Raw genomic sequence first — 5,424 nt, 5'->3', positions numbered from 1 at the left:
CCTGTCTCCACTATGCTACTGTCAACTTCCCTAGAGATCCAGCCTGTCTCCACTACGCTACTGTCAACTTCCCCTGAGATCCAGCCTGACTCCACTGTGCTACTGTCAACTTCCCAGAGATCCAGCCTGTCTCCACTATACTACTGTCAACTTCCCCAGAGATCCAGCCTGTCTCCACTATGCTACTGTCAACTTCCCCAGAGATCCAGCCTGTCTCCACTATGCTACTGTCAACATCCCCAGAGATACAGCCTGTCTCCTGTATACTACTGTCAACATCCCCAGAGATCCAGCCTGTCTCCACTATACTACTGTCAACTTCCCTAGAGATCCAGCATGTCTCCACTATACTACTGTCAACATCCCCAGAGATCCAGCCTGACTCCACTATACTGCTGTCAACTTCCCTAGAGATCCAGCCTGTCTCCACTATGCTACTGTCAACTTCTCCAGAGATCCATGCTGTCTCCACTATACTACTGTCAACTTCCCTAGAGATCCAGCCTGTCTCCACTATGCTACTGTCAACTTCTCCAGAGATCCACCCTGTCTCCAGTATGCTACTGTCAACTTCCCTAGAGATCAAGCCTGTCTCCACTATGCTACTGTCAACTTCTCCAGAGATCCAGCCTGTCTCCAGTATGCTACTGTCAACTTCCCCCAGAGATCCAGCCTGTCTCCACTATACTACTGTCAACTTCACCAGAGATCCAGCCTGTCTCCACTATGCTACTGTCAACTTCCCCTGAGATCCAACCTGTCTCCACTATGCTACTGTCAACTTCCCCAGAGATCCAGCCTGTCTCCACTATGCTACTGTCAACTTCCCTAGAGATCCAGCCTGTCTCCACTACGCTACTGTCAACTTCCACTGAGATCCAGCCTGACTCCACTATGCTACTGTCAACTTCCCCAGAGATCCAGCCTGTCTCCACTATGCTACTGTCAACTTCCCCAGAGATCCAGCCTGTCTCCACTATACTACTGTCAACTTCCCTAGAGATCCAGCCTGTCTCCACTATACTACTGTCAACTTCCCCAGAGATCCAGGCTGTCTCCACTATACTACTGTCAACATCCCCAGAGATACAGCCTGTCTCCTGTATACTACTGTCAACATCCCCAGAGATCCAGCCTGTCTCCACTATGCTACTGTCAACTTCCCCAGAGATACAGCCTGTCTCCAGTATGCTACTGTCAACTTCCCTAGAGATTTAGCCTGTCTCCACTATACTACTGTCAACTTCCCCAGAGATCCAGCCTGTCTCCACTATTCTACTGTCAACTTCCCCAGAGATCCAGCCTGTCTCCACTATGCTACTGTCAACTTCCCCTGAGATCCAGCCTGTCTCCACTATACTACAGTCAACATCCCCAGAGATACAGCCTGTCTCCAGTATACTACTGTCAACATCCCCAGAGATCCAGCCTGTCTCCACTATGCTACTGTCAACTTCCCCTGAGATCCAGCCTGTCTCCACTATGATACTGTCAACTTCCCCAGAGATCCAGCCTGTCTCCACTATGCTACTGTCAACTTCCCTAGAGATCCAGCCTGTCTCCACTACGCTACTGTCAACTTCCCCTGAGATCCAGCCTGACTCCACTGTGCTACTGTCAACTTCCCCAGAGATCCAGCCTGTCTCCACTATACTACTGTCAACTTCCCCAGAGATCCAGCCTGTCTCCACTATACTACTGTCAACTTCCCCAGAGATCCAGGCTGTCTCCACTATACTACTGTCAACATCCCCAGAGATACAGCCTGTCTCCTGTATACTACTGTCAACATCCCCAGAGATCCAGCCTGTCTCCACTATACTACTGTCAACTTCCCTAGAGATCCAGCATGTCTCCACTATACTACTGTCAACATCCCCAGAGATCCAGCCTGACTCCACTATACTACTGTCAACTTCCCTAGAGATCCAGCCTGTCTCCACTATGCTACTGTCAACTTCTCCAGAGATCCAGCCTGTCTCCACTATACTACTGTCAACTTCCCTAGAGATCCAGCCTGTCTCCACTATGCTACTGTCAACTTCTCCAGAGATCCAGCCTGTCTCCAGTATGCTACTGTCAACTTCCCTAGAGATCAAGCCTGTCTCCACTATGCTACTGTCAACTTCTCCAGAGATCCAGCCTGTCTCCAGTATGCTACTGTCAACTTCCCCCAGAGATCCAGCCTGTCTCCACTATACTACTGTCAACTTCACCAGAGATCCAGCCTGTCTCCACTATGCTACTGTCAACTTCCCCTGAGATCCAACCTGTCTCCACTATGCTACTGTCAACTTCCCCAGAGATCCAGCCTGTCTCCACTATGCTACTGTCAACTTCCCTAGAGATCCAGCCTGTCTCCACTACGCTACTGTCAACTTCCACTGAGATCCAGCCTGACTCCACTATGCTACTGTCAACTTCCCCAGAGATCCAGCCTGTCTCCACTATGCTACTGTCAACTTCCCCAGAGATCCAGCCTGTCTCCACTATACTACTGTCAACTTCCCTAGAGATCCAGCCTGTCTCCACTATACTACTGTCAACTTCCCCAGAGATCCAGGCTGTCTCCACTATACTACTGTCAACATCCCCAGAGATACAGCCTGTCTCCTGTATACTACTGTCAACATCCCCAGAGATCCAGCCTGTCTCCACTATACTACTGTCAACTTCCCCAGAGATACAGCCTGTCTCCAGTATACTACTGTCAACATCCCCAGAGATCCAGCCTGTCTCCACTATACTACTGTCAACTTCCCTAGAGATCCAGCATGTCTCCACTATACTACTGTCAACATCCCCAGAGATCCAGCCTGACTCCACTATACTACTGTCAACATCCCTAGAGATCCAGCCTGTCTCCACTATGCTACTGTCAACTTCTCCAGAGATCCAGCCTGTCTCCAGTATGCTACTGTCAACTTCCCTAGAGATCAAGCCTGTCTCCACTATGCTACTGTCAACTTCCCCAGAGATACAGCCTGTCTCCAGTATACTACTGTCAACATCCCCAGAGATTTAGCCTGTCTCCACTATACTACTGTCAACTTCCCTAGAGATCCAGCCTGTCTCCACTATACTACTGTCAACATCCCCAGAGATCCAGCCTGACTCCACTATACTACTGTCAACTTCCCTAGAGATCCAGCCTGTCTCCACTATGCTACTGTCAACTTCTCCAGAGATCCAGCCTGTCTCCAGTATGCTACTGTCAACTTCCCTAGAGATCAAGCCTGTCTCCACTATGCTACTGTCAACTTCTCCAGAGATCCAGCCTGTCTCCAGTATGCTACTGTCAACTTCCCTAGAGATCCAGCCTGTCTCCACTATACTACTGTCAAGTTCACCAGAGATCCAGCCTGTCTCCACTATGCTACTGTCAACTTCCCCTGAGATCCAACCTGTCTCCACTATGCTACTGTCAACTTCCCCAGAGATCCAGCCTGTCTCCAGTATGCTACTGTCAACTTCCCCAGAGATCCAGCCTGTCTCCACTATACTACTGTCAACTTCCCCAGAGATCCAGCCTGTCTCCACTATGCTACTGTCAACTTCCCTAGAGATCCAGCCTGTCTCCACTACGCTACTGTCAACTTCCACTGAGATCCAGCCTGACTCCACTATGCTACTGTCAACTTCCCCAGAGATCCAGCCTGTCTCCACTATGCTACTGTCAACTTCCCCAGAGATCCAGCCTGTCTCCACTATACTACTGTCAACTTGCCTAGAGATCCAGCCTGTCTCCACTATACTACTGTCAACTTGCCTAGAGATCCAGCCTGTCTCCACTATACTACTGTCAACTTCCCCAGAGATCCAGCCTGTCTCCACTATACTACTGTCAACATCCCCAGAGATACAGCCTGTCTCCTGTATACTACTGTCAACATCCCCAGAGATCCAGCCTGTCTCCACTATACTACTGTCAACTTCCCCAGAGATCCAGCCTGTCTCCACTATGCTACTGTCAACTTCCCCAGAGATCCAGCCTGTCTCCAGTATGCTACTGTCAACTTCCCCAGAGATCCAGCCTGTCTCCACTATTCTACTGTCAACTTCCCCAGAGATCCAGCCTGTCTCCACTATGCTACTGTCAACTTCCCTAGAGATCCAGCTTGTCTCCACTACGCTACTGTCAACTTCCCCTGAGATCCAGCCTGTCTCCACTATGCTACTGTCAACTTCCCCAGAGATCCAGCCTGTCTCCACTATGCTACTGTCAACTTCCCCAGAGATCCAGCCTGTCTCCACTATACTACTGTCAACTTCCCTAGAGATCCAGCCTGTCTCCACTATACTACTGTCAACTTCCCCAGAGATCCAGCCTGTCTCCACTATACTACTGTCAACATCCCCAGAGATACAGCCTGTCTCCACTATACTACTGTCAACATCCCCAGAGATCCAGCCTGTCTCCACTATACTACTGTCAACTTCCCCAGATATCCAGCCTGTCTCCACTATGCTACTGTCAACTTCCCCAGAGATCCAGCCTGTCTCCAGTATGCTACTGTCAACTTCCCTAGAGATCCAGCCTGTCTCCACTATGCTACTGTCAACCTCTCTATTCCCTAGAGATCCAGCTTGTCTCCACTATGCTACTGTCAACTTTACCAGAGATCCAGCCTGTCTCCACTATGCTACGTCAACTTCCCCAGAGATCCAGCCTGTCTCCAGTATGCTACTGTCAACATCCCCAGAGATACAGCCTGTCTCCAGTATACTACTGTCAACATCCCCAGAGATCCAGCCTGTCTCCACTATACTACTGTCAACTTCCCTAGAGATCCAGCATGTCTCCACTATACTACTGTCAACATCCCCAGAGATCCAGCCTGACTCCACTATACTACTGTCAACTTCCCTAGAGATCCAGCCTGTCTCCACTATGCTACTGTCAACTTCTCCAGAGATCCAGCCTGTCTCCAGTATGCTACTGTCAACTTCCCTAGAGATCCAGCCTGTCTCCACTACGCTACTGTCAACTTCCCCTGAGATCCAGCCTGTCTCCACTATGCTACTGTCAACTTCCCCAGAGATCCAGCCTGTCTCCACTATGCTACTGTCAACTTCCCCAGAGATCCAGCCTGTCTCCACTATACTACTGTCAACTTCCCCAGAGATCCAGCCTGTCTCCACTATACTACTGTCAACTTCCCCAGAGATCCAGCCTGTCTCCACTATGCTACTGTCAACTTCCCCTGAGATCCAGCCTGTCTCCACTATGCTACTGTCAACTTCCCCAGAGATCCAGCCTGTCTCCACTATGCTACTGTCAACTTCCCCTGAGATCCAGCCTGTCTCCACTATGATACTGTCAACTTCCCCAGAGATCCAGCCTGTCTCCACTATGCTACTGTCAACTTCACCAGAGATCCAGCCTGTCTCCACTATGATACTGTCAACATCCCCAGAGATCCA

This window comes from Salvelinus namaycush, chromosome 39 (assembly GCF_016432855.1).
Source record: "Salvelinus namaycush isolate Seneca chromosome 39, SaNama_1.0, whole genome shotgun sequence".
In the NCBI taxonomy this organism is placed as follows: domain Eukaryota; kingdom Metazoa; phylum Chordata; class Actinopteri; order Salmoniformes; family Salmonidae; genus Salvelinus; species Salvelinus namaycush.
This window is presented reverse-complemented; position numbering follows the sequence as displayed.